The sequence below is a fragment of the Heterocephalus glaber genome, unplaced genomic scaffold (assembly GCF_053883595.1).
Source record: "Heterocephalus glaber isolate CG9 unplaced genomic scaffold, H.glaber_assembly_v1.0 deba00000809, whole genome shotgun sequence".
In the NCBI taxonomy this organism is placed as follows: Eukaryota; Metazoa; Chordata; class Mammalia; order Rodentia; family Bathyergidae; genus Heterocephalus; species Heterocephalus glaber.
Genome location: NW_028258163.1, coordinates 11,657,578 through 11,685,155, shown reverse-complemented (window position 1 = coordinate 11,685,155; position 27,578 = coordinate 11,657,578). Strand labels below are relative to the sequence as shown.

Sequence of the window (27,578 nt, the reverse complement as noted above, 5' to 3'; positions counted from 1 at the left end):
TATATTTTGGTAAAATTATTTAAATTATAGTTATTTTCTGTAAATTTCATCATCTTTTTAAGTATTTATATTTGGAATTAAAATGAAAGCTATAGTGATTATAATAATTGGCGTGTGCTCACTGTACTCTTCGAGTAGATAATATTTTAGAATAATGTAACACCATGTATTTTCCCTAGATTTGCTTAGACAAATATACTTTTGAGTGTGAACTAAATGAAAATAGCATGACTATCTTTTTCTGTATCTCTTAGCTAGTAGAACCCAATAATTTCGTTAAAATCTAAGCTGATATAGTAACAGGTTTTGTGTTTATGTGACATGAAACTTCGTGCTTTTCTTTAAATGTTAATGCAGCTGTTGACTAGTGTGTGTGAGAACTGCATTATATCTTTGAAATCAAACACTTTAATTAGAAGATATTTATAAAATATACACAGCTTTCATGATCTTGTAGCAGCTGGTACCTCCCAGCTGTTGTGTGAGTTTCCAGTCTGCTACTTTCATCTCTTAATCTTTTTTTTTTGTTTCATCTTTCAAGAAAAAAGCAACAGCTGATTATATAGTAAGAAAAACTTCCAAAAGTACACTCCAGTAATGTTTATTAGCAGTGATCTGAGTAACTTGTAAATCAGGGTTTAGAAATATATGTACACAGCCATTATAAACCAAATGCTAAAGATACCAAAGAAACATTTGGTTCAACATTCAACAATTAAGTTGTGGTGAAGGTGAATACAGCTTCAGAGTACAATAATTAAGTTGTATATAAAGAACAAAGCCTCAAATTCAAACTGAATGCTTGAAATATTTCTTCATCTTTTTTCTTCTTTGGACTAAAAAATTTAAAATTTATCAAACGTCCTAATGGTCTTTGGTTGTCACATGGTTAATTAATTACACTGAAATAATGACTGTCTTGTTTAACCACTAATACCTTTGAAAGCAGGGTTAAATACTCCATTAAAGAAACTAATGTAATTCACATTTTTGCTGAAAATAAACTTTTTCTCCTTCATTTATGATACTTTTAATTTTCTTTTACATACCATGTAAAATTCTCATTCCTTTTTTATTTAAATTGTATGGTACACCCTCCAGTATGTGTACCTTAAATCATACTAAGTGGTTGCTTGGTAAATTCTTAGTATCTGTTTTCCACTTTCTCTTTTCTAAATTGTTGCAGCAATATTCTTTCTAAATTGGTGGGTTTGGCTCTTCAGGGAAAATTCACATTTTAATTATAAATCATATGCAAAAGAAATACTAGTGCGTCTTTGGATGTGTGATCTCTTTTATGGGAAAAATGTATAAATTATGTAAAACCATTGTCTTTAAATGTACCTACCCCTCAGCTCCTCTATAAATACCATTACTTTGGCATTGTGCCATGGTTATACAGCGACCACAGATTGTATACCTAAAACAAAGGTGTGAGCCAAGAACCCTCCTTAATGTGGTTAGCCTAGAAGAAATAAATTCCCTGAACAATGTCAGATGCAGTTATGGAACTTTTAGCTCCAGACAAGTAATATATGTCCTGGACAATTTGAGTTTTTCCCTTTTTTTTCTCCCCCTCCTCCCCTGTAGTGCTGGGGATTTAACCAGGATCTCACACATGCTAAAACACATGCTCTGCCACTGAGTTACATGCTCAGACCTGAGTTTTTCCTTTTAAGGACTCAGAAAGAAGTGTTCCTTCCCTATAAATACAGAGTCACAAATGAGGGATTAGAGGGCAAAGAGCACTGGGCTAGGATCAGGGAATACTTGAAGAATAGAATATCAGGTGAAATAGGTTTAATTTACTTGGATTATGAAAAATGAGTCTGACTTCAGCTCAACATCCCAAAATAATAATTACCTCTTGTCCCTGGTAAGTCCTCCATGTAATGTACAACCTTTGCTTTGATACCGCAGTGAAAGATTATCCTCATAAAACTATGCCAAATTTGGCTTGACATATTTAGTCAACATTTCATATCAACTGAATCTTTTTATATTCCTGAAGCCTGGGCCAGAAGCCAAGCTAAATCCTTAATCCTTAATAGGCTTAAACTCCTTCATTGTAGCCCTATGTGTTCTTTTTTGTATACTTAATATCTTGGAGAGCTCAATAAATATATAATACTAGCTGACTATAAGCTCTGCTCTGAATTTCTTTGCAGAAACATTACAGTACTTTATTTGGATGAGTATTCAATAAATGCATTGGCTTCTAACAAGATTTGCTGAGTAACTTGATTGAGTTTGTGTTCCAGTCAGCACTTAGAGAATAAACACTTAATCATTATTTGTGTGAAGCACCAGCGAAACTGTAATTGTGTCCCCATAGCACATTTTTTATTCCTACATTCAAATCAGAACTTTCACTTAGGAGTTCTCCCAACATTTTATACCTGTTTATCCAAGACAGCTTGTCTAAGTCAGAACTTTACAGTAATCAAGTAATTTATTCCTTCCTTTTTTATTTTTCTCCCAAGAATTGTCAGTGCTCCATTTATGTTAATACATTGCATTTTTCTAATTATGTGGCTTCTTGATATTGAACATGCGTGTGTTATTACTGCAGGTCAAAGACAATGCTAAAGAACACAAACATTTCACCTTTTCTAGAAAGAAGCCACTTATACTTGAGACCCCTTAGAAGAAAAAGCACTTTGGAAATTAAAATAGCTAACACTTACCGAATACTGTGTACCACTTAGTAATCTGAGCACTTTCTGTGTATAAACTATTTGTCCTCGCAACATCCATATATAATTGTCCCTGTGAAGAAATGAAAGTATGGCGAATTTAGCTCATTTGTTCAAGGCTCCACAATTAATAAGTGACAGTGCAGACAGCCTGACTCCGCAGTCTGTGTTCTTAACCATTAAACTAGTCTTTGTCTGATTAATAAGAAAAAGGAAGAGAGTAAGAAGTGGAGGTAGGGTAGTTGTGACAAAATTTCACTTTTGAATATGACGATTAAATGAGCATTACTGTCACCTTGACATGTAAATTTTGTGATTCTTCAGAGAATCTTTTGTTCTCTCAGGAAGAGTCTAATTTTTTTTCTTTTGTATGAAACATTAGATCTAAGTGCCCGACTGGGCTCAAACTTGGAATCCTTCTGTCTCAACCTTCCAAAATGCTGGGATTATGGGCATGTGCCACCATGCCAGGCTAACACTAAATCTTACTTGGATACTTTAGTCAGTTTCTGCTAAGTCCCAAGTGTTCTTGATAGAAATCTAAAGTATATCTTACATGTTTGTGCCTGTTATATAAGTTCTTTCAACCATGTATCTTTGCTACAACAGCACCGCACAAATTCTTTCTGGTGCTGTGCTTTTCCAATTATAGGTGGCAGAGGAAAATAAAAAGTTCCATTTACTTTTTATTTTGCTAAATTTAGTAAGAAATTGAAGGTGTTCCCTCATATTTTTCCTTATTGGAGAGGTTTTTTAAAAATCTAAACTACTTGTTTTTACTAGTTTATTAGATAATATGCCTTGTTGTAAATCCTTTATATATGTGAAAGTTATTTATTATTCAAATGTAACCATAAAGCAGAAAATCTTTAAGAAAAGTAATACAAAATGCCCTGTCCTTATATTTTCAAATAAGGTTCACTCCATAGTAAGAATCACAAAATGAAAAGAAGGTTCCTAATCTAAAGATAAAGTTAGGAGATGATACTGCTTTCTTCCTAATCTTAATTTCTTAAATTGGTAGGCTTATGTCCTACCCCCCCCCATAGCATCCTTTAAAATGAACTCAAGGCTAATGTTCTGAGAAATCTATTTCCAAAGATACATATTTCGTGAGAAGGAGACAGAATTTTACAAAATGCTTCCTCCTTTGACCATGGGAAGCTTCAGGAAGAAGATCACAGTACATCCTTCCATTTTCTGGTTCATCCCCCAAAAGTAAGTCAGGAGGCTGGCCTCAATTTAAGTCAAATTTATTTCAAGCCTCATTACCTTACCCCTTTCTTTTCTTTTTGGTGCCAGAGATCGAACTCAGGACCTCATGCTTGCCAGGCAGGCACTGTCCCACTGAGCTACCTCCCCGGCCCACCCTTTTCTTTTTATTTTGAGTGAGACATTATTTCAAGGCTCATTTATTTGTATGCTGTTAACTGATGTGCTAGGTGGATAGGTGTTAGGAATACAAAGATCAATCAGGCTTAGTCTGTCTTCAAGCAGATTCCAATTTCTTTTTTTTTAATTTTTTTATTTATTGGTACATTTAAGGTATACAATATTCATTCATCATTGGAAATTTGCACCTTTACATAATCCATCTTGGTTCTTATTTTTTCCCCATTCCCCTGCCCTCCCTTCAACCCCTCCATCCCTCCCTATCTGCAAAGGCTTTGTTTCCATTTTTTCTTGTTCTCATATTAATTCCAATCCCTTCTTTCTTTTCCCCTACCCCTCCCATTTCCCCTTGCCCTTTGCACCTTTTCTTCCTATTTCACATTATCTATTATACCTTTTAGTCTTTATTTACACTTTCAGTTTCTCACACTAGAGAAACTATTAGGTATTTACACGTGTGTCCTATTTATTTCACTTAAGAGTATCACTTCAATGTGCATCCATTTAGCTATGTCTGTAGTTTCTCATTCTTTATGGCTGAGTAATACTCTTTTATATAAAAAAAAACAATGCATTTTCTTTATACAGTCTCCAGTTGATGAGCAATTAGGTTGTTTCCAAGTTTTAGCTATCACAAATTGTGCTGCTATGAACATGGGTGCACATATATCACTGTGGAATGATTCTTAATTCTTTGGGGAAGATATCCAGCAGGGAAAAAGCTGGGTCAAATGGGACTTCCAGTCCTAGTTCTTTGAGGTATCTCCATACTGATTTCGACAGTGGTTGCACCAGTCTATACTCCCATTAGCAGTGGAACAGGGTTCCTCTTTCCTCACAGCCCGGCTAGCGTTTGTTATTGGTTGATTTCGTGATGGCAGCCATTCTTTCTGGGGTGAGATGGAATCTCAGTGTTTTTTTCATTCCCAAGCAGATTCCAATTTCAGTATGGTGTATGTTATGTCTTGTGTCTAGATATCCCTCGAAAGCCTCATGCAGTCATAGGTAGGGCTTCTCAGAGATGGCTGGATCTAGAGTGTGATGGTGGGATTGATTCATGGTGCAATGCTAGAATTAAGAGTGCCCCAACCTGGGTGTGAGTGCTACCTACTCTAAGGGAAGGTAACCTAGATAAAATATAAAGGACAGTAAAAAGGCTACTGTGATTGCTTGCTGCTATGCTGCCTCCTGCCTTCAATGAACTCTGTGCTGCCCCTCTGCCATGTTACCCTGCCTTGGAGCCAGCTGATTATGGACTGAAACTTCTACAAACTATAAGCCAAAATAAACCTTTCCTCCTTTAACTTTGGCTGTTGGGTATTTTGTTTCAGCAACAAGGAAAGTAACTATAAAACAGTATACTGGGCTAACAGTTGAGGGAAAACAGTACTTTGAGAACTCAAAAAGAATGAAATCTAGGGCCAGAGATTTAGCTCAGTGGTTCAGCTGCCTGCCTCAAAAGCACAATCCCCAGTCTTGCATCTCTACAACCCACTCTGCACATGCTGTCTCACAATACTTTGTAAGGTCATGGCTTCCTTGAAGGCCTCAGGAGAGAGTTGAAAAAGTATTGTGTCTTAGTTCCTTTTCATTGCTATAACAATAACTAAGATCAGATTTTTTTTTTTAGGTACCGGGGATCGAACTCGGGTCCTTGCGCTTGTGCAGCAGGCAGCGAAACCACTGAGCTAAATCCCTGGCCCCTAGACCAGATATTTTAAAGGAAAAATTTACTTTTTGAAGTTCTTGAGGCTGAGATCAAGGACATGGTGCTGGCATCCCCATCTAGACCTAGAACAGCAAAAGCAATTCTGGACAACAGGGGCAAGGCAGGGGGCACCATGATCAAAAATAATAGCATAGGGCCAGGGATTTAGCTCAGTGGTTCTGCTGCCTGCCTCACAAGTGCAAGGTCCCAAGTTCGATCCCCGGTACACTCCCCCCCCCAAAAAAAAAGCATAGTACTGGGGGGAAAAACAGACCCAACAATCAATGGAACAAAAGATGCAGAAACAACACTAAGCCACCTTATCTTTGACAAAAAGGCCAAACACCTTGATTGGAAGAAAAATAACCTCTTTAATAAATGGTGCTGTGAAAACTGGCTTTCCACATGTTGAAATCTCTCTCCATGCACTGAACTAAAATCAAAATGGATCAAAGATCTAAATATGAAAACAGAAACAATCTGCAGAAAGAATAGGTAAAACTCTAGAAGACATAGGTGTAGACAGACTATGCACAAAACCCTGATCACAAAGGAAATCTGCAAAGAATTAACAACTGGGACCACATCAAATTAATAATGATGTAGCTCAGTGGTAGAGCACCCTTTGGATTCAATCCTCAGCACCACAAAAACAAAATCAGCCCACAATGAGCTATCACTTCACACTCATCAGTATGGCTACCATCAAAGCATTGGCAAAAATACGGAGAAATTGGAATCCTCATATATTGCTGGTGGGAATGTAAAATACTGCAGCCACTTTAAAACACAGTCTCATAGTTTCTTAAATAGTTAAACAGGGTTACCATATGCTTTAACAATTCCATTCCCAGTATGCATCCAAAAGAATATCGAGAGAAATAAAAACATATCCACACAAAAAGTTGTAAATGAAGGTCTATAACAGGTGAAATGCTTTGGGTTGATTTGATTTAGAACTTACTGCTATACTGTTTTCTGTTTCAACATGAAAGTTTGGGAAAGTATGAAACCTGGATTAATGAATTTTTCAAATGTATTGCTGCAAGTACTTTGTTGTACACATAAATACAGAGATTGAAAACTCTATCTTTGTTGAACAAAGACCCTGTCACACGTCCTTGCTGTGTATAGGTCTTCTAGGCTCTATGAGGAGCTGCACATATTTTCTTTAAAAAGTGAAAGTAAGTGTTATAAAGCACACGAGAGGGAGGGATGTGTTTGTATATTTTTTCTGTTCTTCTTTTTGGTGGGTACAGCAATACCAAATTCATTCGGTAACTCTAAGGTTACATCACGTAGAATTCCTTTATCATTGTCTTCTAATTGGAATAACTTTATTACTGATGTAGAAGAAATTGATGTGTGCCTCTTATTTTATAAGTGTTGGAAGTAGATAGGCCTCCTCAGACAGAAAGAAATGAAAGCACTGATACCTACAGCAGAAACAAAAGAGCCCAATCCCCTTCAACCTGGCCCAGAACTTACTCAGATTTAATGACCTCAATTCACTGCTGCTAGTTACCTAACTGGCAACTTCCTGGCATCTGAATATGGTATTAGTAAATTTAGAAAATATTATTTTGATGATAAAACTTTATGAACTGATTTCACAAACTATCTTTGAGGCAAGAGTTTAAAAGAATTAGTGTCTCTTCCTTCATCCTCTGTAACAGACAGCTGGAGGCATCTTTCCAATTTGAAAGATAATCGTATCTCAGCATAATTTTTAAATTACAACTTCCAAGCCCCTTCAGGTTCTTGGCTTTGCCTCCCTCTCCAGCCTCATCTACACACACACACACACACACACACACACACACACACACACACGTACTCTTTAGCCAGTTCATTTGACCTACCTACAGTTTTGTTCCCAGCCTTCAAACTTACTGTTCCTTCTGCTGAGAATCTCTCTTTCTGTCCTCCAATTCTGCTTTTTTCTCTTCAACCATCTTCTTACTTCCTCCAAAAATAATTCTCCCTTAAAGCTTTGAATCTTAGTTTATCCTTCTCTTTCCATTTTTGTGTTGAGCACTCCTCTTTGTGCTACAAGAGTGCCTTTTACCTCCCTCATCATGATATAGTGTAATTGGCTACATTTAATTCAATTCATATTCATCTTAGTGACCTCTTAGGTATAATCAGGGTTTGTCTAACTTACAATTATATCTCATTTGTTGAATAAATGAATAAACGAAATCTACTGGGTGTTTATACTAAACCAGAATATTCAGACAAAAACCAGGTGCCTGTTCCTACCAATCTTTTGTCCTTCTTTGCTGTAGCCACCAACCAGCACCTGTTTTTCCATCAAGAAAAGATTCATTCAATAACACAACTCCTGTAACAAGACCCTGCCATGCTGTCCATGAGCATATCTGCAAACCCTCTGTTACTGCCATTGGGATTTGCTGCCTTGTTCATGGATCATTCATTGTAAGACTGTTTTTGTTACAGAATTAATGTAAGACACTTGCTTAATCCAGGTATGCAGCACAGTATGCTTTATAATTTCATTGTTTGATAGATGTGTGGTGATAATTGTAATGACATCCAGGGAACCTCAAATAACTTATCAGGATCTCTACCAGACCAGGCATGAAAGTCATTGTTTCCACCATATTGGTTGCATCCCTGGCCAGGAGGAACCAGAGTAGGAAACACACAATTCTATCAGCACTGTCCTCCTCTATTCAGGGACTTATTTTTCTGTTAATTTTTGTTCTCATTTCATTTCTTCCCTTACTCATTTTAAGCCATCAAGTATCTAGGAAATGAAAGGTTGGTCTTATAGAGAAAGATTAGGGACCTGTGAGAAACACAGTTGGTCTAGGGTAGAGGAATCTCTATTGGAAATTCATTTGCTACAGTTCCTTTCTTTTTCTTTTCTTTCTTTTTTCTCTGTTTTGCTTTGTTTTGTTTTTGGTTTTGTTTTTTTTGGTACTGGGGATTGAACCCAGGGCCTTATGAGTGCTAGACAAGCACCCTACCACTGAGCTACATTTCCAGCCCTTTTTAAATTTTTTATTTTAAGGCAAGGTCACAATAAGATGTCTAGGTTGGCCTTAATCTTACAATCCTCCTGCCTCAATTTCTTGAGGAGCTGGGATTCCTGGTGTGGGCCACCATGCTTGGCTAAAGATTATCTGAAAAACTGTTCACATTCAATTTAATATGTTGGATTATGGCCAAAGGAATAGAAAAATATTGATTACTGTTATCATTTTCCATTTGATAGTAAGACACATACTTTCACAGTGTAAGATTAACTTTTCATTATTATTTTAGAAAAGTGTTCTGGTTTTGAGAGAAAAATTTGGCTTGGAATATAAAATCAGTTCAGTCTTCCAAGTCTTGGATTTCCATATGTTGTAACTGTTGTGTGGCCTATAATATGACACAAGTGGCCATCTCACGTCATTTTTTTTTCTTCTGTAAAATGATCTCCCTATATGATTATAGAAGAGTTTATTTCTGAGTAACTGATGCAAACAAATGAAGGCTGGAAGAGACTAGATAAAATTGCTTACTTGAAAATAGATAAAACATTTGATTGTAATGTACATAATGGAGACATCTGTATTTTTCACCCACACCTGGAATAAACGGTCACATAAAGCTCATTAAATCAATCCTATTTCTAAGCCAGCATTAATCATAGCAAAGTCATGCTGAAATTGTCTAGCAGCTAGTCACCATAGTAATAATAGTGCTCCCATTTATTGTTTTCCATATACCTGTGGCTATGCCAACTGGTTCATTTCTATTATCTCATTTAATCTTCAAAATAACTCCATGACATAAGTAAATACTTGACTTCCTTTTCCACCTGAAGGAACTGAAGTTTAGCAATGTGAAGACACTTAGCCATAATCCCACTGTTGATAATTGGTACATCCAGGATTCAGACCACAGTTTGACCCCAAATCCTGTGTGCATGCTCTTAATCCCTACATGGTTTGAGGTGTTGAATCACACTGGACTTGTTAGTACGCTGATATATGCACATATAATTTCTACTTCTGGGATGTTTCCATTGACTAATAGCCACACTGAAAGCATTGTGCTTAAAAATAAACTCAAAAATAAACTCAGCTTTGATACTTAGTTTTCTATGTTTTAGTGGACTACTTATTATTATCAAATCCTACTCTCCTGGAACAGGTCAGAATCTCTCAACACATCTCAACACATCAGCACATCCAAGTCACCTGAGCTTGTAAAGAAGGAAGTGCCCAGGCCTCCATCCTAAACCCACTGAATCAGAATATCAGTGGGGTAGGACCAGGCACCTGATGTTCCATGGGCTCCCCAGGTGATTCTGACACACACACAGAAGTCTGAAAATCACTGAGCTCTGTCTGGGAATTGTAGAGGTTTTTGTTTTGTTTTGTTTTAATTTTTTAGGAATGATAATCCTCAGGGTTGCAGATTACTTAGAGCCTCAGGAAATTTGGGACTGGGTAAATTATATCTCATAAATTCTGAATCATCATCCTATCTAAATTTATGGTATAATTGTCAACTGGGAAATCTTTATCATGACCCATTGTAATGGAACTGCTTGTCATCCAATTTTCGTTTTTTTCTGTTGAAAGATGATGTGTAAATGGTAACAGCTGATACAGTTTCATATATGTTCAGTCTTTTTCACTTGGTATGTGAAAAATGATGGTTACTTTTCTTGTAGCCACTATTAATAAAATCTCAAGCTGTTGAAAACAACAGTTGTTCAGACTCCAAATAAAGAATCTCAAAATCTCAAGATTAAAATTATCATGTACAGCCGTGTGTTACTTCAGTTCTCTTTTCCAGCATCTCCATCAAGTGGCTGTGTCCTCTTCCTGGCTGATAGGTTGCCACTCCCTTGGAACGAATTTATTCTCTTTGATTTAGAAAGTTCTTGCTTATAATAAGGAGAAATCTATTTCTCCAGAACTTCTATACATGAGGCCTTTTTTCTAACCTTATAATAATTTCTTACTTAAATCAGTTAAAACGTTTGTTCAAGAAAGTGACTCCCTGCCAGGCATGGTGGCACAAGTATGTCATCATGGCTACTCAGGAGGCTGAAGCAGGAAGATTACAAATTTGAGCCTAGCCTGGAGAATTCAGTGAGATTTGGGGTGGAGGGTACCGGGGATCAAACTCAGGACCTTGCATTTTCAAGACAGGTACAGTGCCACTGAGCTAAATCCCCAGCATAGTGAGATCTTGTCTCAAAATAAAAGGACTGGAGATGTAGCTCAACACTCCCTGGATTAAATCCCCAGTAACACACCACACACACACACACACACACACACACACACACACACACACACACACCACAAAGGAAAGAAGGGGAGGGAGGGAAGAAGGGGGAGAGAGAACGAACTTGATGGCTGTTTTCTGGAAGTTGAGAAAATGCCTCAGTTTGATGTAAGCTGTGCTTGTTCGATGGCCATGTTTTCTATACAGTTGTACATATAATCATAGAACTTAGTCCTTGATTATAGAACTTAATTATGAACTAAATTCATGATTCATATTCTTCTTTATAAATGTTAACAATCCCATATAAAGAAATGTGTTATGGAGTATTGAAAGATAGACAGCCAAATAACAGAAAAAGGAATGTGATCTTGTATTTAGTTAAAGTATTCTAAGTGTTTTATTTAAATCAATATCATTAGCGTGATATAATGTTAACTTTAGCAACCAGATTTAAAATTTTAAAAATTGTTTGTTATTTCTGTGAGTTGTTTAGAACCTTCTAGAAACCTTGTAGTTATTAATAGGTCTCTTCTAAAGGAGAAATTTACATCACGTTTTAGTGGTTCATTTACTCCTTCAAAGCTGAAAAGGAAAAGAACATTTGTGTCCTCACCACCCAAGAGATTCTGGTTCTAACTCCTTTCTACTTGCACACACTTCCTTTTAACTAACCTTTCCCTCAGACAAGACCTTGACCTGGAACCCAAGATAATGACAAATGTATCACTGAGTAGCAGCCCAGCTGATTTCCACCAAAGTTAACCTTCAAACTCCAGATCCAATTAAAGTAAACACAGGAAGAATAAACTCGGTTAGTATTGGGAAGAGTCTTTTTTTTTTTTTTTAGTAAATCTTCCTTGCTGTATGTATCTTTTGGTGTAAAGTTCAAATATTAGTGAAAAAGCCAGACAAGTATTAGTTGCTACCGACACCATTTAGATAGCCCAACCAGGGTGAGTCTATAATACACTAATTATAGATGGAAACAACATCGTATAGTCGTATAAAGGAGAATTTGCTGTTGAATTACAATTTACAATTTATAATCACAGATTGAATTACAATCACAATCAATCATAAATCCAGAAGACAGTCCCTTCTCCAACACCCTTTTCCCTGAGGATAGAATGAGAAACCAGTGTTCTGTGCTATTTCCCATATCTGTTCAGAATTTTGTTCTGTCATGAACCTTATTTTCCTGAAATTATAGTAATCTCTTTTTGTCACTCTCAGCCAACCTACTCAAGGAATGTTTCCACCACCCCTTCTGCTGCTGGTTCTACCTAGTCTCCTGCCATCACTGATGATATCTTCACATTCCAGTTAATTCTTCAGATGTAAAACAAAGTGTAGAAAAGAAATATGTGAGTCACTTGTATTGATTTTATAAGAGAAGACTATGAACTTACTATATATATAGTAAATAAGAAATTATTATTAGCAACAAGGGACTGAATAATTAACTTTTGAACTGCAATAGTACTTGTCTTAAATTCTTATTTGAAAAATTATAGGCAATAGATATTGGATTGTGTCATTAAACTTTTCTAGAGTTAACACCATTCAAATTAATAAAATCTACCAACACAATTTTATAAATAAAAAGCAAGATCAGCAATTGAAAAGTATGACCAACTCAAAACAACACTGCAAGCACACTGTTTCAGATAGCATCCTGTCTAAAATTTGTAGGAATTCTAACTATCTGACTCTGCCCTTTAAGTGTGGGAGCAGAAATCTGCCAGCTATTGTGTGGCTGCCAGTCTTACTTGTGGAATTTTGAATCAGTGTTCATTAATTCAAGGCCAACTCATCCATTAAGCACAGTAAGTACAGTACATAGGCCCATTATACTTTTAGGGGCCCACAAAAATGTTTTCATAGGAATAAGACTCAAATTAAGGCAAGGAGATACAGCTTTGTGTGGATGCACTGATGCAAACAGAGGGCCACTGCATTGTAAGGACGGGCAGGTGAGGCAGACAGCCCAGGGACTGGACAAAGAGGGCTGGGAATATCTGTGTGAAGCTGGACCTCAGCTGCTGTCCTGTGTCTCAGGTTCTGTGACTGGAAAACAAAACAAAACAAAACAAAATGCCAATTTAAAAACACAAGTCTCTGCTCATTATGTTCATTGCCCAGGATATATTGAGCTGAGCCATGAAACAGTTTCACTCTCATTTCTGACCCAATTAGGACAAGAAAAAGCATTACTGGAATCAGAGTAGAAAGATAATACTGTGTTGCAATGCTCCACACCATTAACTACTATCTAAACCATGAAATAAAAATTTACTTTTCTAAGGTGATAAAAAAATTTAAAAAATATATTAGATTCCAGGAAGATGGTGGAGTGGTGAGCAGCAGAGAAAGAGCCTCTCTGAGATTTGGTGTCCAGACACTAGAATATAGCAACATGAGGAAAGGAAGGAAGGAAGTGGGATCCTAGGACCCAGGAAGGCTCTGAAGTGAGAAGTAAAGTCCATGGGGAGAGTGAAGAGAGAGATTTCAATGAAAAAGGAGGTGGCAGGTGCCGCTTTCTCCCTGAGCCCAGACTCACTGTGTGGGAGGGGCAGCTTGAACCTGCGGACCTGTGGTGCCTATTGGCAATGCCAGAGGCCTCCACAGAGAAATACACTAGTGGAAGGAAGCAGTGGATACAGCGGACTGTGGTGGCTGCTAAGTTATTTGGTTCAGATATCTCCCAGAAGTGGAAAAAAATTCGCTAATCTACATGAAGTAAATGAGATTTGAAACTCAAAGGGTAAAAAAATAACAAAATAAATAGCAGGGTATTTGCTGATTATCATAGCTGAAGTTTCCCAAGCATTTTATTAATATTACTCTTTTAAAAATTGACTTACATATAAATGAGAAGTAGCTAAAGCTCTGATTCTCATTACTTGGTAGTCATAGTTTATAACCTACCTACCATCTCTTCTATTTAATAGCTAGCCAATATGACGCTAACCAGCAGAATAGTGAGACAAAGGGAAAGACTGAAATCATCCCCAAAGATGCCACTTTAAGTCATCATAAAAATCCAGACAAGGGGAACTATTGTTTTTCAGCTGATTCAAATTTTAAGAGTTCAAAAGAATTCGTAAAGCATGGGCTTTGTTTCTGTTCTTATCCTTGCTCACCCCCTTGTGGCCATGATACAAAGAAGCTAAGGTCCAGGAGTCAATCAAGGTAGAGAGAAAAGTGAAGATCATGGTTGAGAAACTGAGCTCTTCTCACGTTAACAATGTTCTCAATACTCAAGGTAAGTAAGTCTGCTTCAAATCTGTATGTGTCAGGGTCTTGGCAGAAAACAGATGGAACCCTTGAAAGGTGTGATTGTAAATTATCCCAATTGAAAGAGGTGTCCTTCTGATACTGCCCACTGGCTAAGCCCAGCTGGAAGCCAGAAAGAAAGAGAACAGTGTTTATGCAGTCTTTAGATGGCCAGTCTACCAGGGTACAAATCAAGGTGATGAGTAGAAAGTATGTCTGGCTGGATAAACATAATTAGTTTCTTTTATAAAACAAGAGTCCAAACACAACATTATAGAATACACCTCTTATATAATGTGAAATTGAATATCTGTGCAATTGCTGTGGCCTACCTGGAGTCACCTGAAACATTACTTATGCTTTTCTGCTCATTTAAGGCATTAGATACTTTGCTACAAGTGACAGTAGGTAAGGGATGGAAGGGAAGCAGATGTGGCTATACAGAGAGCCCAGTTGGTGTTTGCAGTTGGTCTTCTTCCACCCTTTGTCTCTCAGAAGAAGCCAGACTCCTGGCTCCTCGCTGGTCTATCAGGCTCAACAATGATGATCTATTAGTTGAACTTAATATGTGTCTAAGATACCAGAAAAGAAGGCTCACCAAAAATAAATGTGACAGAAGAAAAAACTTGGAATGAAGTTTTTATTTTAGTACATTTGTAATTTTTTTTAATTTTTAATTTTTGGTACAACATTTATTGGTACCTTTTAGATATATATAATGATAACATTCATCATACAGAATTTGTACCTACCTGTACATGATATATCTTGCTTCTTTTTTCCCCATCCCCCCTTTAACCGCTCTTCCCTTCTTTACAAAAACTTTGTTTCCATTTTTCCTTCTATTCTCGTTTTCTCTTGTCCCTTCTTTCCGATCCCCCTCCCCCCTCCTTTGTTCCCCTTCTCTTTTGAACATTTTCTTCTCATTTCCCAGTATCTATTATACATTTCAGTCCTTATTTCCACTTTTGGTTTCTCACACCAGAGGAACAATGTGTTATTTAAACATGTGTGTCCAATTTATCTCACTTAATATTATGGTCTCAAGTGCATCCATTTAGCTAGAAATGTCTCAAGCTTATCCTTTTTTATGGCAGAGCAGTATTCCATTCTATAAAAAACACATCTTTTTTATCCATTCATTAGTTAATGGGCATTTGGGCTGTTTCCAAGATTTAGCTATTACAAACAGTTCCTCTATAAACATGGGTGTACATATATTGCTGTGGTGTGATGCTTTTTATTTTTTCAGGAAGATGCCAAGAAGGGGAATAGCTGGGTCAAATAGATCCTCTGATTTTAGTTTTTTGAGGGATCTTGACACTAATTTCCATATGGTTGTGCCAGTCTACACTCCCAGCAACAGTGGAGAAGGGTTCCTTTTTCCACACAGCCCCATCGGCATTTGTTATGGTTGATTTCTTAATTACAGCCTTTCTTTCTGGAGTGAGATGGAATTTCAGCATTGTTTCAATTTGCACCTCTTGAATGACTATGTTGAACATTTTTTCATATATTTATTCCTCATTTCTATTCTTCATCTGAGAAGTATTCATTTATATGCCTATTTTTGGACTGTGTTTTTAAATTTGGGGGAGTGTGATTTTTTTTTGAGTTCTCTATATATTCTAGATAGTAGTCCTTTTGGAGTAGCTGGCAAAAATTTTTTTCCCACACTGTGGGTTGTCTCTTCACTCTGTTGGTGGTTTCTCTTGCTGTGCAAAAGCTTTTTAATAAGACGAAATCCCAGTTGTTGATTGTTTATGATAGTTCCAGTGCAATCGAGGTTTTGTTCATAAAGTCTTTGCCTACACCAATATCTTCAAGAGTTCTACCTATTCTATCTTCCAGCATTTTTAATGTTTCTGTTTTAATGCTTAGATCTTTGATCCATTTCAATTTTAGTTTAGTGCATGGTGAAAGATATGGTTCTAGTTTTAATCTTTGGCAAATGGAAACCCAGTTTTCCTAGTACCATTTGTTAAAGAGGCTTTCTTCCAGTGAAGGTGTTTGGCTCCTTTGTCAAAGATAAGGTGGCTGAGTATGTCTGGAGTTGTTTCTGCATCTTCTAATCTGGTCCATTGATCCTCGGCTCTGTGTTTTTGCAAGTATCATGGTGTTTTATCATAGTAGCTTTGTAGTATAATTTCAAGTCAGGGGTTGTGATGCCCCCTGCCTAGGCTTTTTTGCTTAGAATTGTTTTTGCTATTCTAGTTCTCTTCTGGTTCCATATGAATTTTAGGATTGTTTTCTTTAATCCTGTGAGATATGCTGTTGGAATTTTTATCAGAATTGCATTAAATCTGTACAACAATTTTGGAAGTATGACCATTTTTACTATATTGGTTCTTCATTCCCAGGAGCAATAGGATATTTTCCTTTTTTAAAAAATTCTTTTATTGGTACATTTTAGGTATACAACACAATACATTTCTCATTGGGAATTTGTACCTTTACATGATGCATCTTGGTTCTTATTTTTTCCCCATTCCTAGCCCACCCTGCCCTATTTACAAAGACTTTATTTCCATTTTTTCCATTTCTCATCATTTTTCCTTTCCCTTCTTTCCTTTCCCCTACCCCTCCCACGACCCCTACCCCTTTGGACAATTTCTTCCTATTTTGCATTATCGATTATTCATTCTAATCATTGGTACATTTTAGTTATACACTATGATGACATTCATCGTTGGAAATTTGCACCTTTACATAATCTCTCTTGGTTCTTATTTTTCACCCTTGCCCAGCCCTCCCTTCAACCCCTCCATTCCTCCCTATATACAAAGATTTTGTTCCTATTTTCCCATTTTCTCATATTAATTCCATACCCTTCTTTCCTTTCCCCTACCCCTCCCACTTCCTTCCCCTTTGCCCCTTTTCTTCCTATTTCACATTACCTATTATACATTTTAGTCCTTATTTACACTTTCAGTTTCTCACACCAGAGAAACTATTCGGTATTTATACATGTGTGTCCTATTTATTTCACTTAAGAGTATCGCTTCAATGTGCATCGATTTAGCTATAATAGGATATTTTCTGATATCCTCTTTGATCTGCTTTTTCAGAGTACTGTAGTTTTCAGTCAGGTCTTTTACTTCCTTTGTTAGATTCATTCCTAGATATTTCATTTTTGTTTTTTGGATACTATCATGAAAGTGTTCTTTCCCTAATTTCTCTCTCAGTGAGTTTGTTATTTGTGTACATGAGTGCTATTGATTTCCGAGTGTTGACTTTGTATCCAGCTATGCTACTACTGAATTTGGTTACTAAATCTAGAAATCTTTTGGTGAAGTTTTGGAGATCTTCTATGTAGAATATCATCTCATCTGCAAATAATGATAATTTAACTTTTCCTTTTCTATCTTTATTTGGTTTATTTCTTTCTCTTGTCTAATTGCTCTGGATAATGTTTCCAAAACATTGATATATTGAGTAAGAGTGGTGACAGTAGACATCCTTGACTTGTTCTTGATTTTAGAGTGAAAGCTTTCAGTTTTTCTCTGGCTAGTAAGATGTTGTCTATTGGTTTGTCATAGATGGCTTTTATCAGATTGAGATAAAGACCATCTATTCCAACTTTCTGTAGGGTTTTTATCACGAATGGGTGTTGAACTTTGTCAAACCATTTTTCTGAATCTATTAAGATGATCATATGGTTTTTGTCCTTGGCTCTGTTAATATGGTGTACTCTATTTTTTGATTTGTGTATGTTGAACCATCCTGGCATCCCTGGGATAAATCCTATTTGGTCATGGTGTATAATCTTTTTGATGATGTGCTGCATTCTGTTTGACAGTGTCTTATTGAGGATTTTTGTGTCTCTGTTCACTAAGGATATTGGCCTGTAGTTCTCTTTCTTAATTGGATCCTTTCTTTGCTATCAGGGTAATACTTGCTTCCAGGAATGAATTTGAGAGTAATGCTTCCTTTTCAATTTCAAGCAGTGAATCTGCCAGTGCCAGGGCATTTCTTCGTAGGTAGGTTTTTCGTTACACCTTCAATTTCATTGACTGATATTGGTTCATTTAGAATTTTTATATCTTTTTTATTCAACTTAAGCAATTCACATGTATCTAGGAATCTCTCCATTTCCTCTATGTTTTCCATCTTATTAGAATACAAGTTCTGGAAGTAGGTGTTGATGATCTTCTGAAATTCTGCAGGAACTGTTGTGATTTCACCCTTTTCATTCCTAATTGCATGGATTTGAGTCATTTTTTTAAAAATTTATTTATTTATTTTTTTGTGGTACGGGGGATCAAACTCAGGACCTTATGCTTTCAAGGCAGGCACGGCACCACTGAGCTAAATCCCCAGCCCTTTGAGTCTTTTTTTTTTTTCCTGTTTTTTAATAAGGTTGGCTAAGAGTTTGTCAGTTTTATTTAATCTTTCAAAGAACCAACTCTTTGATTCATTGATTCTTTGTATTGTTTTCTTAGTCTCCATGACATTAATTTATGCTCTGATCTTTATAATTTCTTCCCTCATATGAGCTTTGGGCTTGTTTTTCTAGCAGCTTGAAGTTCAACATTAGGCTATTTATTTTAGCTTGCTCTGTTTTCCTGATATGAGTATTCACCACTATAAATTTCCCTCATATGACTGTTTTCATTGTGTCCCATAAGTTCTAATATGTTGTACTGACATTATTGTTTAATTGTATAAACGGTCTAATTTCTTCTTTAATTTCATCTGTGACCCATTGGTTCTTCAGGAGGGTGGTATTTAATTTCCATGTGTTTATGAAGTTCTTGTAGTTTCTTTGCCATTGATTTCCAGTTTCATTGACCTATGGTCTGATAATATGCATGGGATAATTTCAATTCTTTTGCATTTACTTAAACATGTTCTATAAGCTAGTATATGGTCTATTTTGGAGAATGTTCCTATGCAGATGAGAAGAATGTGTATTCTGATGTTGTGGGGTGGAACAATCTGTAGACATCTAGTAAGTCCATTTGTTCAAAAGTTTGATTCAGTTCTAATATTTCATTGTTGGTTTTTTGTCTAGTTGATCTATCCATTTGTAACAGTGGGGTATTGAGGTCCCCCATTATAATTGTATTAGTGCTTATTTGATTTTTTCATGTCTGTTAATACTTGTTTTATAAAGTTTGGTGCACTGGTGTTTGGTGCGTATATATTTATGGTTGTTATTTCTTCCTCTTGGATAGTTCCCTTTGCAAGGATATAGTGACCTTCTTTGTCTCTCTTAATCAGTCTTGGCTTGAAATCCAGTTTGTCTGAAAATAGATAACTACCTCTGCCTTTCCCCAGGTTTCTGTCCCATGGAGTATTGTTTTCCATCCTTTGACTTTCGTCTATGAATTTCTTTTTTAATCAAATGTGTTTCTTTTAGGCAGCATATTATTGGATCTTGCTTCTTGATCCATCCTGTCTGTTTCTTTTGACTGATGAGTCGAGACCATTAACATTGATGGTTATAACTGATATGTATTGACTTTACCTTGTCATATTATTTTCCTGTTGTTGGCTCCCTTTTTTCCTCAGTTTAATTTCATGCCTCGTTTAATTTCTTGCTTCTGTTTAATTTGTTTGGGTTCTTGCAGTTTTAATCCTTTTTATCTCTAAAATATCCTTCAGAACACTTTGCAGTGCTGGTTTAGTAGTGATAAATTTCTTCAGGTGTTCTTTGTCATGGAAGTATCTTATTTCTCCATCAATTTTGAAAGATAATTTTGTGGGGTATGTCAATCTAGACTGGAAGTTGTTTTCCTTTAGGGCTTGAAATACTTCACTCCAAGCTCTCCTTGGCTTGAGGGTTTGTGTCAAGAAGTCTGCTGTAATTCTGATGGGCTTTCCTTGATTGGTGATTTGTTTCTTTTCTCTAACTGCTTTTAATATTCTGTTCTTGGGTTGGATTCCTGCAATCTTGATTATTATATGCCTTGGGGAAAATTTTTTTTGATCATGGTTAATTGGAATACTGTATGCCTCACTTATCTGTACATTAATTTTTTTCCCCCGTTTGGGAAGTTTTCAGCCATTACTTGTGTGAACATTTTTTTTTAATGTCATTTGCACTATCTCCTGCTTTTTCATTGACTCTGATCAATGTTATATTATTCTTCTTTGCATCATCTAGCAGCTGTTGGACTGAGTTCTTGTGCTCCCTTGCTATTTTTAAGAAATCTTTTTTCTCATAATCCTTGTCGGGAGCAATGCTACATAATTTTAGGGAAAAATCATTTGGTTAGCCTAGTTCTCCTGCCTACAACCCAGCTATGAAATTCTGAGACATAATTCCATTTTGGCTGTCGGTCACAACTGAGACCTCAATGATCTGGTGATGCTGTGATTCTCCAGGACAAGATGACACCAGCTGAAGACATCCTGGGAGGAACAAAATCTTCATCTACTCAGTTCCTCATTGTTCTTGGATTGTTACATCTTGTTTACGCAGATGTACTGAACTCTCTGCAAGTCATTTTTTACATTTGTTTCTCCCAATGTACTGAATAAAAGGTGCGTTAAGCTGGGGGCTTTTGTCTTTGCCGCCCAGAGCAGCACTGATCAGACCCAAAGCTCAGCTTCTCCTCAGTCTCATTTTTCTACCTTTCCTGTAATTTGCCTATGTGCTGCCGTGCCTCGCAGGAGACTAGGACTTACTGCAGAGGTTCTAGTAATGAGCCCTTTCCTTGTTCCCCACACCTAACCACAATCCTGTCTTCTATATCTTATATTTTGTCTTCACATTGGCTCATTCTGCTGCATATTCTTTCAATGGGAATTTTAATGTTGTGGATATGTGTTTGAATCTGTTTCATGGATTCCATTATTTTCTTATGCTGGGTGATCACGATTTCCATAATTTTCCTAAGCTCCTCTATTTTTTTTTTTTTTGTACCAGGGATCAAACTCAGGACCTTGTGCTTGAGAGGCAGGTGTGGTACCACTGAGCTAAATCCCTGGAACTCCTTTATTTTTTTTTAATCTGTATCTGCTCTGGAGTCACAAAAGCACATCTTTCATTAAGGTCACCATCTCTGAAAAATTATTTCTGATTTGTTTTTTTCTAAAGCCTCGTTCATCTGCTTTGTTACTTCCACTGTTACCACTTCAAAGAGTGCAGGTGGGTGGCCTTTGGGTTGTTCCATTTCACTGCCCCCGGGTTTGCCCTTGGTGAATTGAAAGTCTGGGGTTGTATCTTAAGTGTCTTCTCATTTTTTTTTTGTTTAATTCCTGGTCTGATGCTTATAAATTGCTTATGGCAAGTAGCTTTACTGCTAGTATTTGAATTCTTAGGAAATGATTACTTCTCAGAGGTGTCTTCCAGGTGTATCTGGCTTTGGGTTCCATTATTGAGGATGAGAAGTTGCTACCTACTTGGCCCAGTCCCTGATTCTTTGGGACTGGCCTATAGTATTTTTTAAGACCCTTAGGCAATCTCAGCCTTGGTATACCAGGAAGAACAACTGATGAGCACAACTATGTCACCTGGGATAAAGTAGTAAATCAGCAATAACAATAGCATCAAACACAGCCTAGAAAATGACAAATTGTGGTAACTATTAATTTGCCTTCTTTAACCATATGAACTAGATTTGTGGTTATATAACAAAATCTAAAACAAACCAGAAAATTGTATGCAGTAAATAAGCCCTCAATATGGTGATTTCACACTCAGGGGAAAAAACTTAAAAGGGGTTAGGGTAAAAAATATAAAAACAGAAGAAGAGGAAGAGATTAGAAGCAAGGCTATAGGACAATGGAAGATCATGTAAACTTTGGGAAACTGGTGAAGAAGACAGGAGGGAAAGAGAAGAAATGAAAATAAGAACAAAACAGAAAAACAACAAAAAAACTAGAAACTGTGTTCACATTCATATAAAAACAAGAACAATCAAGAAAAAACAAAACAAAACACAACAACCAAAGAGAAAACAAAACAAAGAATAAAAAGGGAGAAGAAAATAAGAAAAAATTTGTCCACTTCAAGGCATGTCTCTGCTGTCACTGGTAGACAATGTAGGCAGACAGAGTCCAGCTCCAAGTTGATTTATCCCTGCTGGCCAGCCACAGCTTTACAGCCCAATAGTGGATAATCCCAGCAAGACTGGACCTTTAGTTTTACAGAAGTTCAGGCTGGTTTCTGTCCATGAGGCTGGAACCAGATTTGTTGAGCCTGCAACAGTCCACATGCCTCTTGCTGGCCTGAACTTGGCTCCTTGGCTCCCTGACCTCCTGCCAACTTGAACTTCACAGCCTCACCCACACAGGGAGCCACTAGATGAAGCTGGCCCCCAGCTGTTCTGAGTTCTGAGCTCAGTTTGCCCTTCTCCAAGGTGGCTTCTGGCCAATCACCCTCTTCTGGGGGATATCTGAACCAAATAACTTAGCAGCCACCACAGTCCGCTGTATCCACTGCTTCCTTCCACTAGTGTATTTCTCTGTGGAGGCCTCTGGCATTGCCAATAGGCACCACAGGTCTGCAGGTTCAAGCTGCCCCTCCCACACAGTGAGTCTGGGCTCAGGGAGAAAGCGGCACCTGCCACCTCCTTTTTCATTGAAATCTCTCTCTTCACTCTCCCCATGGACTTTACTTCTCACTTCAGAGCCTTCCTGGGTCCTAGGATCCCACTTCCTTCCTTCCTTTCCTCATGTTGCTATATTCTAGTGTCTGGACACCAAATCTCAGAGAGGCTCTTTCTCTGCTGCTCACCACTCCACCATCTTCCTGGAATCTAATATATTTTTTAAATTTTTTTATCACCTTAGAAAAGTAAATTTTTATTTCATGGTTTAGATAGTAGTTAATGGTGTGGAGCATTGCAACACAGTATTATCTTTCTACTCTGATTCCAGTAATGCTTTTTCTTGTCCTAATTGGGTCAGAAATGAGAGTGAAACTGTTTCATGGCTCAGCTCAATATATCCTGGGCAATGAACATAATGAGCAGAGACTTGTGTTTTTAAATTGGCATTTTTTGGTACTGGATATCAAACTTGGGACCTTGCACTTGGGAGGCAGGCAGCGGAACCACTGAGTTAAATTCCCAGCCATTAAAATTGGCATTTTGGGGTTTTTTTGGTTACGGGGCTCGAACTCGGGTCCTTGCGCTTGCGAGGCAGGCAACAGGACCACTGAACTAAATCTCCAGCCCAAAATTGGCATTTTGAAGCTTTTATCTTTAGCTGAACACAAGGTTTATCTGTTGCTTTCCACTAATCCTACAATACAACTTATGTTCCATTCACTGGATGGCAGAGGATGGATAAAAATCCCAAAGGAAGTCATCTGTACGGGCCAGATGAAGGTGGAGGAGGACAGGTCAAAGATGTTACATGACTTTGCTAGGGCTGCATAAGAAAACATCACAGATTGGGTTGCTTAAGCAATAAAGATTCATTTCCTCACTGTTCTTCTGGAAAGTGGGAGTCCTAAATGAAGGTGCAGCCAGGATTGATTTTTTTTTTTTCGGTAGTGGGGATTGAACTTGGGTCCTTGTGCTTGTGCAGCAGGCGGTAAAACCACTGAGCTAAACCCCGGCCACAACCAGGACTGATTTCTGCTGAGGCTTTTCTCCATTGTTTGCAGATGGCCTTTTCTCTGTGCGTGCACATTCTTTTGTTTGTTTGTTTTTGTTTTTTGGTACCGGGGATGGAACTCGGGACTTCTCACTTCTGAGGCAGGCTACGGAACCACTGCGCTAAATCCCCGGCCCCACATTCTCTTTTTATAAGGAAACCAGTCTGTTATGACTTGTGTCTAGATGTCCCCCCAAATCCTGCTGTGCTCATCATGGGTGGGACTTTTGGGAGGTGGCTGGATCTAAGGTGTGTGATGCTGGATTAGGATGTGTGATACTGGGATTTTAAGGGTGGTATGGATAATGGAAGCCCCAACCTGGGTGTGGGTGGCACCAATCAAAAGGGCTGTAGCCTGGATGGAATATAGGGACAGAAAAAAGGCAGACTTGCTGTTGCTGCTTTGCTGCCTTCTGCCTGCCCCACCATGAATTGTTTCTCTTCTGCAACGCCCCTCTGGCATGCCAAACTGCCAGGCGACTATTGACTGAAACCTCTACAAACTGTGAGCTAAATATCAAGTATTTTGTTCCAGCAAGAAAAAAGTAACTAACACACAGTCCTATTGGATATCTGTCTCACCCTCATGACCACATTTAACTTTAACTATTTTCTTGAAAGGCCTTATATCTAAATGCAGCCCCACTGGATTTTATGGCTTTAACATGAATTTTGGCTATAAAAGATTCACTATTTCATAGGATACTTAAAAAACATGCACGATTACAATGGGCGTGGTGGCTCACGCCTGTAATCCCAACACTAGGAAGGCAGAGGCAGGAGGATCGTTTCAAATTCCAAGTTCGAGCCTAGCCTGGGCTACACAGTGAGTTCAGGGCCAGCCTAAACTACAAAGTGAGACCCTGTCTCAAAAAACCGAAAAAAAAAAAAAAAAAGTGAGATCAAACCTGGGGGTGGAAACTCAGGCCTTGCATGATAGGCAAACATTCTGATATAAGCCCTTTCTAGTCTAAATAATTTGTTTTGGTTTTTTTTACTGCGGATTGAAATCAGTTGCACTCTACCACTGAGATGTATCCCCAGCCCTTTTTATTTTTTATTTTGACACAAGGTCTTGCCAAGTTGCTCAGGCTGGCCTCAAACTTGCAGTCCTCTTGTCTTGGTCTTCCCAGTAGCTGAGCTCATAGGCATGTGACATAGGACCCAGACCATCACCCATTCCCACTTTTCATTCTAGACTATAACCATAAAGACAGACTCTCCTTTTCCCCACTTATGTCTTGTTTTGTTTTGGTTTTTTGAGACAGGGTGTTGATACATAGTTCAGCCTGGGTTTATACTCACTATGTAGCCCAGGCTGGCCTTGAGCTTATGGAAATCTTCCTGCCTTAGCCTCCTGAGTGCTGGAATTACAGGTGTGAGCCACCACACCTGGCCATTATGTTTTTGTTTAATAATTTTATAACTCTTTATAATGTCACAAGATTTTTTTTCCCCGGTACTGGGAACTGAACTCAGGACCTTACACTCTCCAGGCAGATGCAACACCACTGAGCTACATCCCCAGCCCTATAACTCTTTATTAGAAAAAGGATGAAAGGGGGGGATGAAAACTGGAAAGCACAACTCAAAATCCAAAGAAGCAGAGAAAAATATACTTATATCAGAAAGATATAATTTCCCTAATGGTAAAGAGTTCCTCCAAATTAACAAGAGCATCAATTCAATAGAAAATGACCAAAAATGCAAATCACACAAGTACCAAAAAGTAAACTAAATGACTCTTAAATGTTTCGGAAATTTATTATTACATGTTGCAGTACATTCATTGGGGGATTTAATTGTCTTTACTTCCCTTTCTCCCTACCTCCATCTTTTGAGACTCTTAAGTATTTGATACACTCTTCTACCTCATTTATAATAAGAAAAATACACATCAAACTGAGATTATTTTTATCCCATGCTCTTGACAAAGGTGTCATGTGATAGCCACTGTTGTTGGTGAGGATATGGATGAACACTGCTGGTGAGAGTAAAAGTTGGACCAACTTCTGCAGAAGCAGATTTCACACCTATCAAAGTTACATAGGGACATACTTTTTTTTTTGGTACTGGGAATCCAACTTGGGTCTTTGTGCTTGCAAGGCAGGCAGCGGCACCACTGAGCTAAATCCCCGGCCCTAGGTACATATTCTTTGATCCAACAGTTTTAATAATTATTTTACCAGTTTTAATTATGCTATACACAGTAGTCCCCCCTTATCTGTTGCTTCACTTTCCATGGTTTGGATTACCTGTGGGCCACAAAATATTAAATGGAAAATTCCAGAAATAATTCATAATTTAAAATTATGTGACTTTCACTATCATGATGAAATCTTGTGCTGTCTTGCTCCATCCTGCTGGGACATGAACCATCCCTTTGTGCAGGGTATCCACGCTGTATAAACTACCTGTCCATTAGTCACTCCATAGCTGGTTATCAAATCCACTTCTGCAGTACTGCACTGCTGGTTTTCGAGTAACCTTTATCTCACTTATTCATGGCCTCAAAGCACAAAAGTAATGATGCTGGCAATTCAGATATGCCAGAAAACCTGTAGTGTTTCCTTTAAGGGTCATCTCCTATCATCACAAGAAGATGAGTACAATATAATAAAATATTAAGAGAGGGAGAGAAAGAGGATACATTCAAATAATTTGATTATTATAGTATAGTTATAATTGTTCTATTTTATCATTATTATTGTTAATTTCTTTTCTAAGGAGGAAAGGTTTATTTTGGCTCAAATGTTAATCTCTTGGTGTACCTAATTTATAAACTTTTTATAGGTATATTAAAAATATTCTATTTGGGTTCAGTATATCTGTGGCTGCAGGCATTCACTTGGAACATATTCTCATGAGAAAGAAGGAATATTGTATATACAACTGTGGAAATCATGTTTTCAATTTCTTTTTTTTTTTGCGGAACCGGCGATCAAACTCAGGACCTTGTGCTTTCCAGCCAAGTGCTGGCGTCACTGTGCTAAACCTCCGGCCCTGTTTTCAATTTCTTAATGTCCTTCAACAGAGAATCAGTACATCTATATACTGCAACACTTTGAAGCCATATAAAGAAATGAAGAAGCTCTTTATGTACTGATCAAGGATGGTTTCCAAGTTCTTTTAAGTAAAAAGAGCAAAGTGCAGAATTGCATTTGTTGTGTGTACATAAAAGGCGTGGAGGGCCGTGGATTTAGCTCAGTGGTTCTGGTGCCTGCTGTGCAAGCGCAAGATTCTGAGTTCAATCCCCCGTACCAAAAAAAAAAAAAAGGTGTGGAAATACCTACATATATATGTACAACATAGTATACATTGTAGTTGTGTGTAATCACATTAGGTGATATGTTATAGTGTATATATTTCATATTAAACAATGTATCAATTCAAATTATAGAATTAGTGTTATTTATATATTAATATTTATTATGGTGCCTTTTCATGCAATTGGTAATATATATATATTTTTTAATGAATTTTCTTGTAGATTATTAACTGTCTTTGGGAGAATACTTAGGAAATTGGCAAGACTAATTGCCTCTTTTTTTTTGGTACCGGGGATCGAACTCGGGGTCCTTGTGCTTGCGCAGCAGGCAGCGAAACCACGGAGCTAAATCCCCGGCCCTAGTTGCCTTTTGAGGACTGGATGACTGAGGGGGAGAAGTCTTTTCACCAAACTCATACCTTTGGAA

General features: G+C 37.5%; 1 protein-coding gene across 4 annotated transcripts in view; it reads right to left on the bottom strand.

Moving 5' to 3' along the window:
• Window positions 1-27,578, bottom strand: part of LOC110345186 (uncharacterized) — an 83,095-nt gene that overhangs the window by 52,824 nt on the left and 2,693 nt on the right. The window contains exon 3 of one of the 4 annotated variants that reach the window (XM_087207555.1): window positions 2,688-2,769. The exons of 2 other annotated variants lie outside the window; for them this stretch is intronic. The gene's annotated coding sequence lies outside the window, so the exon portion shown is untranslated. Of the gene's footprint in view, window positions 1-2,687; window positions 2,819-27,578 lie in introns of those variants that run through there. One more of the 4 variants, XM_087207554.1, reaches the window with a different exon arrangement.